General features: G+C 45.5%; 3 non-coding genes across 3 annotated transcripts; all 3 read right to left on the bottom strand.

Annotated features, from left to right (window-relative positions):
- Positions 1-3,317: 3,317 nt before the first annotated feature.
- Positions 3,318-3,390, bottom strand: trnav-gac (transfer RNA valine (anticodon GAC)). The gene has a single exon. It is a non-coding gene; the product is annotated as a tRNA-Val (tRNA).
- Positions 3,391-5,296: 1,906 nt separating this feature from the next.
- On the bottom strand, positions 5,297-5,378 carry trnal-uag (transfer RNA leucine (anticodon UAG)). The gene has a single exon. It is a non-coding gene; the product is annotated as a tRNA-Leu (tRNA).
- A 2,781-nt stretch (positions 5,379-8,159) lies between these two features.
- trnah-gug (transfer RNA histidin (anticodon GUG)) lies at positions 8,160-8,231 on the bottom strand. The gene has a single exon. It is a non-coding gene; the product is annotated as a tRNA-His (tRNA).
- Positions 8,232-12,907: the final 4,676 nt, after the last annotated feature.

Below are 12,907 nucleotides of genomic sequence, written 5' to 3'. Positions count from 1 at the left end.
CACTGCCCGGGCAGCAGATGTTTTCGTTCAGTGACATGCAGAAGATTTCTGGCTGCAGTGACTTGGCTTCCAGCACCTCCTGTTGCAACGAATTCCATGGATGCGCCACCCTCTGGCTGAAGATATTCCGACTTCAGTTATAAAGGGACGTCCCTTCATTCTGATCCTGTGCCCTCGGATCCTACACTCTCCCACTGATGAAAACGTCCTCTTCTCATCCACTCTATCAACGCCTTTCAGTATCCGGTAGATTTCAGTGCGATGCTCCTCGTCTTGCTGAACTCCACTGAGTAAGGCCCAGAGACATCAAACACTCCTCATATGTTAAGCCCTGCATTGCTGGGATCATTCTTGTGAACCTCCTCCGTGCACCCTCCAGGGCCAGCACCCCCTTCCTTCCATACGGGGCCCAAAATTGGTCATAATATTCCAAATGCCAGCGGAACACCACCTTCGCTAACCTCAGCAGTACATCATTGCTTTTATATTCTCGTCCTCTCGAAATGAAAAAAAGTATTGCATTTGCCTTCTTTACTACCGACTCAACATGCAAATTAACTTTGAAGGAATGAGAAACGGAAGTCCCTTTGCACCTCTGATGTCTGAATTTTCTCATCGTTTGGAAAATATTCCCCACCTTTATTCTTCCAACCAAAGTGCATAACACAACACTTCCCTGTGCTGTATTCCATCTGCACTTCTTTGCTTACTCTCCTTTTGCAAGTCTTTTTTCAGACTTCGTGCCTCTGCGACATACCGGTATCTCTACCTGTCTTGATATTGTCGGCAAACTTGGTCACAATGGCAGTAGTTGCTTCATCCATATTATATATGTTTAAAGTGGTTTTTATATCGTCACATTGGCCCCTGCGGAACTTCAATCGTCACCAACATCCATCCTGAATATGACCCTTTTCCCCCACTCTCTGACATCTGCGTGACAGCCAATATTCTGTCTATACATGTAGTGAGAAATGTGACGCGATGCTCTTTAACAGAAGAAGAAAGATGGAAAATATGAACTGCAGGGCACAGTACTTTGACCGGCGGTCTCATGATCTTCAACATTTCTCTGCAGGCTGTAATTGGAATCTCATCCTGATTGAAGATTTCATTGGACGGGAGAAGGAAGGTTGAGGCTGACCCGGACAACGAATTTAGCAAAGGAAGAAGTACCGGAAGCAGTGACAGTTTGTCTAGGGAAGGTTGGAAAACTTCATTAAAGCTCGATCTTATGGACAGGGTGTCGTTTATATTTCAATATACAACGCATAACTTACAAAGCACAGAGGCACAAAGGAAAAGTGTTTCAACCATAGAATTAACTGTCGCCAATATTAAATCGACTAAATGCTTACAAATCTGCAAGAAAAGATTAGATCGGCCTTGGGATTAGGAATGATTTATAATTCGTTCAACGATGATCAAAAGACGTAAATGGAAATACAATATCTATCATGTAAATAATCGTGTGGGGCACAGGAGAAGATCATATCATTTAACGAGACGTAAGAACAGACGAGGTTCAGGCGACATACTGCTAACACAATTTTGCTTTCTACACGCGGTTTCGAATCCCAGAATCGTCGTTAACTGCTGGTCAGTGTAACGGGGTGTTGTTAACGGTTTTATGAAAAGAATTCGGAGACTCCATTATTATGCCTGTCCGTAATTAGAGTTTCTTACTCCACGTCGTTTGGGAAGGATATTTACCATCTTTCGGATATCCACATGCCCCAAATTAAACTGCGCTTCAGGACAGTACGTTCCAAAGGGAAACAAAGTCAAAAAATCCTTTTACTCAAGCGTTTTGACTTCTCAGCCAGAGTATACTGCAGATATTCAATCGTTTGATGTCTTCCAGAGTCATAGAAATTCAGTTTGAATGTATTTTCGAATCAGACCAATGGAGTTGAAGACGCGAAGGGGTTCGGCGAAAGTGGGAGTCATCAGCGAATGGATGGAGTGAAGTACTAACCCTGACAATGAATATAGTGGTGGGGCCGGAGGTCCGAATTACTTCCCGGATCACTGGTTTTTGCATTGTGGTTGTTCTCATTTGTTCACATCAAATGACTTCGGACCGTCTCCACCTTGTTTGAATTCAGATCCTCAGTTGGGATGTGATTATATTGGAGGAACTTGCCCACTTAACCTGCATCAACGTTGTCTGTCCGGATGTTGTTTCTGTTGCAAGAAAATCGAAATGGGTGATGGATCCAATGAGCCACAACGAGAGACCGCGGTTCTCCATGTGAATATGCAGGTTCCGTGACAATAACATCGGATAATAATTGGAAAATAATCATGTGAATGAATAGAAGGTTGAAAATTGGAAATCCTTATTGTTACGCGACAGGGACTCACCCAACACGAGCAACACTGGAAGGAAACGATCAGAACACCGGGCGAACTGTTTTGACGCACCTGAACTATTTAATGGTCCAATCTCTACCGACATCGGGGCCGGAGAATTTCAGAGATTCGTCAAATTCTCATTTATGTCTAATTTCAAACAGCATCCCTCATTTGGTGACAGAGTAACAGTGGGCGACTTACAAGGATTTTAAATTAGGAATAAGTGAATGAAGGGAAATAACGAGGTAATTATGGAGTCTCGGCCACGTGCAACGTGTTCTTTCTCGGAGTGTTGGGAACCTGGGCTCTGAGTACATCATTGTCATAACACTGGTGATGTAAATGAGGGAAATCATGTGGTGCTTCAGACAACCCACAGAGAAGGGAAGATGATGTCTGCCTCAAGTAGTCCGCTCCAATTACATTTAGTTTTCACCCTGAATGAGCTCACTCCAGGCATCTCACTGAGTCAGCATGACCACATATTGTCTGTCAGCGGGAAGAGCAGAGACAGGCCACGCGATCCTTCGCACTTTTGAGCCGCGATGAAAACTGCGCCCGTCTGCGAATTCTCGTCGTTCTGTCGCGAACACATCCTAATTGTTGAAACAATTCAAACAGGGCAACTTTCTGTGCTGGAAAAATGCGTCGCATCTTCTTCTCACTTTCTGGCAGAACACTGACCCAGCATCATTTCTGAGGTTTTTCCTCGGGTCCTGAAAAAAAATGGACTGTCTGGCGGAATGGGTAAGGCTTCTGACTTCGGTGTTTCATGTGACGCCATCAGGAGTTTACAGGTTCGAGTCCTGCAACGATCGTTTCACCGACCTCAAGTATTTGCATCCATACTGTCTCTCTTGAAAGTGGCAGCAAGAATTTTGGGCAGCTGTTGTAAGCCCTCATGGGAAGGCCGAGTGTCACGTGCTTTTCAGAACCTGGAGCACAAAAGAAATCAACAGTGTTTCTGCCTAGGATTGAACTGCGGACCTTTCGCGTGTCAAGCGAACGTGATAACCACTACACCACAGAAACCACGCGAGGCTGCTAACACCTCATATTCTTTGCCACGCTGCTCAGCACTGACAGATTCTGTTGTATCCCCTTGAATTACAGCCTCTTATGTCCCAAGCAACAAGCACAAATTCTGGCCAATCATTCCTCTCCTCTTTCAATCGAGGAATGTGCACGGTTCTGTACCAATAACGTCGGGAAATACAAAACCTCTGTCAATCTGGCTTCCATCAGTCTCCTCAAGATGACCCTCCACACCTCGCGAGTAACTCAGCTGGATCTCTGGGATTTCTCTCCACAGATTAGCGCGTCGCCAGTCTCAGACAATCTCTTCAGTTCTCCCTACCTCAGCAACGAAGTTAATCGAAAGAAGTTACTGAAACATGTGATGGATAAATTTGCAGACTACTTGGATAGCAGTAGGAGGGGCTACGCGTGAGTTATTGGGGCTTCTAGGTAGTTGTCGACTTAGGTGAACATTCACACTGATCTTTCATTAATCCCATTTTATTTTCCACGTTCCATTCCATTTCTTCCAGACTCAGGCCCTCACCTGCAAACCAGAAGAATTATACAGTGGAGAATTAAATTGACTGTGGCAAAATGAAAATTTTATTCGTAATGATACATTTCGTAATGTAAGTCAGCTTCCAATCGGGGAACATAAAACTGTGCATGTGGCACCAGCACCGTATCTGTCAGTTATAACCCACCATTCAATACCCACAGATTCAAAACGGAAACTTGTTGAAAAATTCAACATGTCAGCAGGATGGACAGAGAGGTCCTCTCTTTAACGGAGACCTCGTGAAGCAAACGATCACATGGGACAAGTGAGAACTGATTTTTATTTCTGTACAGGAATGGAATCTTTCCTACTGCAGGTTTCTGACTTCCAATGTGAAAAATAATAAAAGTGTTACCTAATTGCAGATCGTCCGTCGCTCAGATGATCCACTTCTTCGGTGCGCTGCCCTTGTGTTCCATGGGCAGCGGCACTGTCCTGGAGAAGTCGGCGAGTTCAACTGATGTTGGTGTCCTGTAAGCTGAGTTTTGATTTTTCCTCACAGCGTTTGCGGCGCGGCGGCTGCGGAATTCAGCGCACGCTCACCGTTGGTTGGCACATCCCATTTCGCACAGTGTCATTGGCCAACTGAAAAATTCGCAACACTTGCTGTGTTTTTCGTAATATCTGAAATGTCACCGACAGCACAAAAATCCCCAGGGAACATTGTGATGGAATTATGACCATGCTGGTTTCATTTTATGCTCACGAGATGAGTGCACTGCTTTAGATTTTGTTTTCTCATGAAGAAAGTGGAGTAAGGCCGCCCACTGGCCCACTGAACATTGGCAGCAATTCACCTTTTCACATTTCGCTTTGAAGTCGGAACATTTGAAGGACGGCATAGCGAAGACGTTTGAGAAAGAAGAAAGTTACGGAAAGATGAAGATATCAAGGGGAGAATTAAAGGAGGAGAAGTCTCCGTTCAATGCAGAGCTAAATGCAGCAAAGTGGGCAAACTTTAATACCATTTCTCTTCCATATTTTAAAGAGGGTTGAGTGTTGGTGGGCAGGGAAATTTCCCTCATCAACCGGTCTCATTGGCTGAGTTTCCAAATGAAAATCATCGATTGGCTTCAAGGAAGCGAGCACCATTCACTGTGTTGGGAATATGGATGATAAGCTGTGCCGACATCAATAGCAAAATAGGAATAATGACGTCGAGCACATTGATGGGGCTCCACTTAGTAAACTGCATGCAATTCAGTGAGAAAAGTTGTGCTGTTTTGGAAGCAGAACAGGTTTATTGAAACAGTCAGAAGAATGGGGTATTTCAATTACAAGGTCCGTTTGTAGAAAGTCGCCTGTGACTGTCTGTGCATTGAGCAGCTTCTCAAAAAGCGCAGGTGAAAATTCGATGCTTGGCAGTGGTGGGATTCGAACCCACGTCCCCTCAGAGACTGGATCCTAAATCCAGCGCCTTAGACCGCTCGGCCACACTACCACCGATTTGCTTAACATCCTATCTCCAATTCATTGCTTCGAGTCTGCACTTTCCAATTAATGCATGGATGTTCACTTCGAGGAACAAAATGAGTTCTGTGATATACTTTTGGGGAAGGGACAGTGAAAGACAGACAGTGATCGAGTGGGAAGAGACAGAGTCAGGAAAAATAACAAAGAAGGGTAACCGCACTCTGAGGCTGTAAGTGTAATTTCGAATTTCAAGACTGGATTAAGTTTCCCTCTAAATTCTGTTGTGCCTCAAACACATCACTGATGCAAGCGGTAACGATGCTTCGTAGTTGTTCTGCCACACAGGAAATAAAGGAGGACATCCATCCATGGAATGAGCATAATGAACAGGGCCGGCGAACCGATGATGAACAGGAAGTCGGTAGGTCAGCCATTTGTGAAGCGAAGTTTCAGGGAAAAGAGGACTGACAGCTCAGCGTCTTTGCTAATTTTATTCCCGTGAAGACAGGGACGTGGGAACGAAAAGTATTGTCTCAATGAGATAAACAAACAATTTTAACAATGAAGCGAAACAATCTTTTAAACCAGCGAGGAAGTGAGGCCACGCGGGTTGAACGTAAGATCAAAACAGGAATGCGGTGTTGGCAACAAACAAAAATAAAGTAACAATAACCAGAAGCAGTTGAATTCCAGAGAAGTGGACAGCCTTCTGGCATTTCAAAGGAGACGTAGATGATAGGCGAAAGGACAACTGCCCGAACAATATCAGAAAATATGACATTGTCTATTTGGCATACAATCTAAATTAAGGGGCTCTTCATTTTATTCTTGAGCGATTGCAAAACTACGGAATGCTGGTAGAACTTGTATCTTAATGCGTAATTGATTAAAAAAACACCTTGCAGTTTTATAAATATTCAGGGAAGTGATGAAATGTCATTGTTTCTTGTCGGATGTTTTGAATTCCAATGCAGGGAGATTGTATATCAAAAATGAAGAGCGGCGCTGGCACGGCATCAGCAACAGCATTTTCAATGTTGGCTTCCTTATTTATTTCCGGAGCTGAATGAGTTGGACATAATTAAGTGAAAGTTACCTGACCGATACCGGGAATCAGCGGGAGCTTTGTGAAGGAAGGTTGTCCAGCCAGTCGGGTATCCGCTGAGTTGAGAAAACCGAGAGATGTCTTGATTGAAACTTGTGAGTTCATGAGGGGTCCTGACAAGCGGAAATCGGGGATGACGTTTCATCCAATTGCAGATTAGAAAGATTAGAGTTACTGTTTAAGAGTCAGTTCCACACACTTGTGACAGAGGTGCTTTACCACAGTGGGTTCAGTGTTCCGGCAAGTGGGACCGCCTCAGATTGGCAACTTTGTCGGCATTGATGAGTCGGACCAAAGGTCCTGCTACTGTGCTGGAAAACTCTCTGATTCAATAGCTCTGATTATCCGGAGTTTTTTTCACGGAATATCGTTCATACACTGCAAAAATCACTGGAGATTTTTGAGTGCGGGATTTTGGTGAAACGAGGAAGCTGTTATGTGATTTCAGTTCTGTTCAGATATGCAGTCAGTGAGGGCGAAGCAGGACATGTTCAACCGTTGTTTTTTCTCCTGCTGCCTGACCTGCTGACCACTTTTGGAATTTCTGCTTTTGACACAAAAACCCGGCTTCAGTGTTCCCATCAGCGTCACAGCGTCATACAGCACAGAGACAAGTCCTTCGGCCCACCCTGTCACTTCCGACGATTAAGTACCTATCTCCAGCAATTCCATTTGCTCTCACTTGGTCCAGAGATTGTTTTGTCGTCCGGATCCAAGTGCGTATTAATTGGCTCTGAAATGTAAGAACATTTTTATCCACTGCTTTCTTTGCCATCATGTACCTGATTTCTACCGCCCTCTGGTGAAAGAAAATCTTCCTCAGATCCCCTCCAAAATTCTGACTCCAACTGAAATGGACTCTGACAACTCTGCCATTGGAACGAATAACTAATATCTCCCCTTCCTTTGCCATTCATAATTTTTATCGAGACTTAGGGCCGTATAGTACAGAAACAGGCCATTCAGAACACGATGCATTTCTTATGCACTTTCAACTGACTTTGTGGCTCTTCTGCAACGTTGCCAAATGCATTGTACATGTACTGAAAGTGCTCTACAGGCTGGCTTGCTGCAGAATGTTTCCCTTAGCTTATAATCAACAACCAGAGGGTAACGGTTAATAATATGAGAGGAAATGTTATCAATGAGATGAGGCGGAATGCCTTCACTGGGGGCGCGATCAAGCTGCGGAATTCTGAACCACATAATGCTGTGGTGGTTAAGGTGTTGAATGTATTTCGGAAGACAGTCAGCAGATTGTAGTACAAATAAGATATCAAAGGAATTGGAGAGAGTTGGATTGTAGGGGAGAACTTGGACTCACTTGGGGCACATGGAATATCGGATCTGTCTCTCATCGCCCCAGTCCAGAGAGCGTAGATACTGCGCTGTTGCTGAGGCAATGCATCTGGTTCTGCCTCTTGCACTATGCGGGCCCCGGCTGCTAACGTTGTCACCTTATGGGTGATAAATACCCAGACAGCCCGTTTATACTCTCTTGCCTGTTGATCTGTCGAGAATGTTCAGTTCCAAATGCACCGCCTGGTTCCAGGTACAATGTTGTGAGTCGGCGTGTGTCCAGGGCAAATCTGGTGGTGACAGCGGAAACTCACTCCCCGGGGAGAAGCAGCGGCCGGGAATTCAGCAACAATAAAGCGTTGAATTTGCAGGAGCTGCTGAATATCAAATGTGTAAACTACTGTCTGCCGTGACTCGGATTCGAACCGAGGTTGCTGCGGCCACAACACAGAGTACTAACCACTATACGATCACGGCCACACACTTCAGCTGTGCTCGTCCTGCACTGTCAAAGCCTCTGTCAAGGTTGCTTCTCATCTACTGACGCTCTGGTGACCAACAGTAAATCAGCGGCTTGCTCTGCCAAGTTTCTCTTCCACAGGACTCCTTCTCCATTTTATTGCCTTTCCATGTCTGTTTAAACCTCTCAACCCACTCATCCCCCTTCTCCCAAGTCCATTTGTCAGTCTCCCCACCTGTCAACGTCTCTCCATTATCGCTCACGCCGACCAAGTCTTCCGATCACCTGCCGGCTCCTGGCTCACCACTTACTCCTCTCCAGTATACTGAATCTCCTCCCTCTGCCCTGTCAGTCCAGATTCAGGGTGTTAACCCGAAAGGTCAGCCATTACTTGCCTTCCACAAAAGCATGCCTGAACCGCTGAGTTCATCTCACAGTGTGCTTGTTGTATGTTCCAGATTCCATTATCTGCAGTGCCTTGTGTCTCCTGCCTTCCACAGTGAGTTGCTTTCAGGTGTGGATCTGTGAACTGCGTGGATGTTTCTGCACTGCACTGCAGTGAAAGCTGGTAAGAAAGGCACCGTTCATTTTACTCATGACCGAGTGAGAGATTATCCTTCTTTGAATGCTGACACCTTTGCATCTCCTTGATTTCAAATTTAATCGTCCCTAGTACGTCATTAATCTCCCACTTTACTGCTATTTTAGTGCAACAAATAAAGAGCGGGAAGAACTCAGGGGGTCGGGCAGAATCTTTAGGGGCAAAGGGACTGTTGAAGATTCGAGTCGAGACCCTGCATCAGGACTGAATTTGTAGTGGGGAGAAGTAGCAGGAACAAAATGGTGAACGGGAGGGATGAGACAGGAAGTGAAGGAGAAAGGTGTAACCAGGTGATTATGTGGATGGTGGGCAGAATGAGCCAAGTAGGGAGAGGGATGAGTGGCGGTAGAGTCAGAGGCTTGGATCAGATAAGTAAATACAACAAAAGGCCTGCAATGAAGGGGGTATCAGAGGATTTCGGACGACCAAGAGATGGATGCAGGTAGTGCGGGTTACCTGAAACTGGAGAATTCATCGTTCATGACATTGAACCTTAGAGCACACAGGGGGAATACGTTATTGGTCAATATTGGGTTTGGCAGTGGTGAAGGCCGGGGTGGGGCGGCGACAGTTAGGTCAGTGTGGGTAGGGAATGAGAGTTGATTTGCATGCATCAGGAAGCTCATGATGGCCGTTGACGATAGAGAGCGGGTGCTTGGCTGAACGGACGACTAATCTAAGCGTGGTGTTGCAAATGTAGGCGAGGCCACTTCGGTAGCATCGAGTGCAGTAGAGGAGGTTGGAGGGTATGCACGTTAACCTTTGTCTGACCTGGAATGGCTGTTTCGATCCCCGGTTGTTTGTGAGGAAGGTGATGAAGGGATAAGGCTTGGACCTCCGACGATTACAGGGAAGTGCCCTGACAGCTTGCATCATGGTCTGGCACGTAGGTTCGAATGGGCAGGAACGCGGGAAGTTTCAGAGAGAAGTGGTCTGAACCCAATACAGTACAGGCACATCATTCTCTACCAGCAGCATTATCTGGCAGAGGCGCTGCCTCACGAACGCAACATCCATCATCAAACTCCCCCACCATTCGGGCCATGTCATCTTCTCGCAGCTACCATCGAGCTGGAAGTACAGACGCCTGAAGTCCCACACTACCAAGTAGAGGAACAGTTGCTTCCTTTCACCCATTCGACTCTTGAACCAACGAGCACAAACGTAATTCCTGCAACACTTTGATCACTTTGCAGTAATATGGACTTCGTGCTTTTTTGTTATAATTGTTTATTATTTTTGTAAAATTGGGTGCATGTTCAATTTATGTATTTCATTGCACATGTGTGTGCATGAATTTGTGTAAATGGCAATGAACTCGACTTCGACGTTGAGAGATGATTTTTTTGTCTGCGTTATAATGAAATGTTTTCTTGTGCAGCTTGAAGGGAATTTATGAGATGTCTACTTGTTGCCAGGACACCTGAAGATATTGAAATCACTGTTTGTTGAGAGGGGAACTGTATGTAATGAAATCTCGGCACCGTGGCGCAGCTGGTGAAGCTGCTGCCTCACAGCGCCTGCGAATTGGGTTCAATCCTGACCGCCGGTGCCGTCTGTGTGGATTTTGCCCGTGACCGTATGGGTTTTCTCCTGGTGCAATCACTTTGCCAAATAATCTGTTGAATTACTTTGGCTTCATCACTCTGAGGTTAACATTTCAACTGATGGCAATGTCTGCCAACCTCTGTGTTCAAATTTGCTGCTTTAAATCGGCGTACTGAATGAGAGGAGAGCGAAGCGCTTGGATTGAAATGCTCATCTGCGGGGTCTTGAGGTCATAGTCCTGGTCATTCTGGCTCTGCATAATTACCCGCCAACAATTTATATTTTGATCCAAAGAATAAATGCGAGCTTGTCTTATTCAAGCCTGGATAAAATGCATCATATGTTTGTGGACAGAATTGACTTCATATCATGAGATGTGATTATGTTCACATACACGTTTGCGCAATGAATGAATGCATCCCGTCTTTCAAACTATGCAGTTACATGTGACCTGCTGACAATGAATTGCATTTTCATTGTTAACCCGATTTTCAAGGCCCACTTCCGTCTGTCGCAAATCACACAGTGCCACAAGTTAATTCAAACTCGTTTATTTCGCAATATATCGCTAGGGAGAAACTTTATTACTCTCAAAAGAGTCCGCAGCGGAGTTCTCCGTGGTACAGAAGGGGAAGACAGTAATTTATGCAAACATTGTCACACATACTTTAATGAGTCAGGCTCCGGAGTTCTTGGTTGAACAGGAAACGGACAAAGGGCTACCGCAGATGGACAAAGAGCAGCCTCACACCTCAGCTAACCGTTTTGCAATCGGGAGACACAAAGGCAGGTAGCACCTTCACTGTTTGAGACAACCTTCCCATTTTCCGTTACGATTGACTATCATCTCCATAGGCAAACATAATGGGAATCTAATTAAGTTCCAGACACAGCAGTTATCACACATCACCCATCCCAGGAGAGCAGTGGTGTGGCTGTTCTGGCCTGAAGAACACTTTTTAAATCAGTATTTCGAGCAGCCGTAATTCTCATCCGTCTTAATATATAAATACAGTTATAGTTTATTAATCCTACACCTCCTCATCCCCCCCCCCTTTTATCATATCATGATAACCTGGAGGGGTGCTCAGAACGGGGTCGAAATTTTATATATAACCTTGCAAGAAGTATTCAAGCAGGTCAGCGCCACACAGCATATTATCATAATAACTCTCATCCCTACAGCTCCATGCAGCAGCTATGATGCCACTGACCCTCCCATCAGCCACACCAACCAAACCTTCCCTCCTTCCCAAAGTTATCTACTTGCTTCTGAATATCCATAATAGCATGGGAAATATTGTAGGCCTCATCCCTAACATTGGTGACACATTTATCCCCTATTGTGGCACATACTCCCCCTTTCTGAGCTAACAGGTAGTCCACAGCGTACAGGGTCTGTTGGGCATAAAGTCGAAGATCCGCCATTTCCTGGTTCACTGCCTATAGGACCTTGATGGTGCTGTTTCCGCAGACGAGGTAGTTCCGATTGTTTGCGGCCACGGTCCCTGCCGAACCCCCTTGAGAGAGATCACTCAGGAATGCATAGCCGAACGATTATCCCACTACCACAGGATCCCTCCATTCTTCGCAGAATTCCTTACTTACTGACCGTGCTACAATCTTCGTCGGATACGATCTTTCTGGAGGCATTTGACCGTGAATGTCGCAATCGCTCCTATTGCGAACCAGGCTGGCAGGGTGGTGGTATAAGTACTATTGAAAAGGAGCACATACCCTTTCTTGGCCCGGTACAGGTTATATTGGCCGTTTGCTGCGGACTAGGCATCTGAGAATACCAACTGATTCCAGCAACTCTCCTCCCATGAATTCTAGCCATTCCAAAGAAACATTTGATACTTTCACATCGGTATCGTTCTCTTCCCCACAAACCCATCGCTCCCCTGCAAGTAGTTCAAAACACTTAGTGTTGGCACACTCACACCTAAACCATCCTGCCCCTAATGCACAATTTCTCTCTCTACAAGTGGTGCTGTACTATCATTAGCCCACAACCCCATCCCTTACCGTTGAAGCAGTGGGAAAAGGACTGGTGGCTAGTTGTGTTGCTTAGGTCTGCTGTGGTTCCTTGCAAACAATTACCTGGCAGCACCCTCTCGTAAGATCCCGTCTGCCCGATGCACTTTGTTTTCGCGTATTCATATCTTTAGAGAGCCCTTGAGCTCCAGCTTGGTGTTGCTACAAAAAGACCTTTTATTGATTCTGCCAAGGGGTAGCAAACGGTGCGATTGCCATGCAGTTTTTTATGGGCTTTGTAAAATAAATTGTCCTCTAATGCCCAAACAACAGTACCGGTAATGATGAAGAGTCCAAATTTAAGAAGCGTCATTTTCCCTCTGGTGGCCATCGTTTACAGTCACTCAGATGAATCCAACGTTCCTATCCCTGTACTCTCACTGCTGTAGGCGTATGAAATAGTATCTGGAAGGGTCCTTTCCACCGAGGTCCCAGTCCCGTATCAGCACTAACTCTCCAATTTCCAGATTAAGCCACTCTGCATCCTTTCCCTCCTGCTGCGTAAAT

This window comes from Pristis pectinata, chromosome 14 (genome assembly GCF_009764475.1).
Source record: "Pristis pectinata isolate sPriPec2 chromosome 14, sPriPec2.1.pri, whole genome shotgun sequence".
NCBI classification, from domain to species: Eukaryota; Metazoa; Chordata; class Chondrichthyes; order Rhinopristiformes; family Pristidae; genus Pristis; species Pristis pectinata.
The sequence above is the reverse complement of the archived record's forward strand: the minus strand, read 5'-3'. Positions and strand labels throughout refer to the sequence as shown.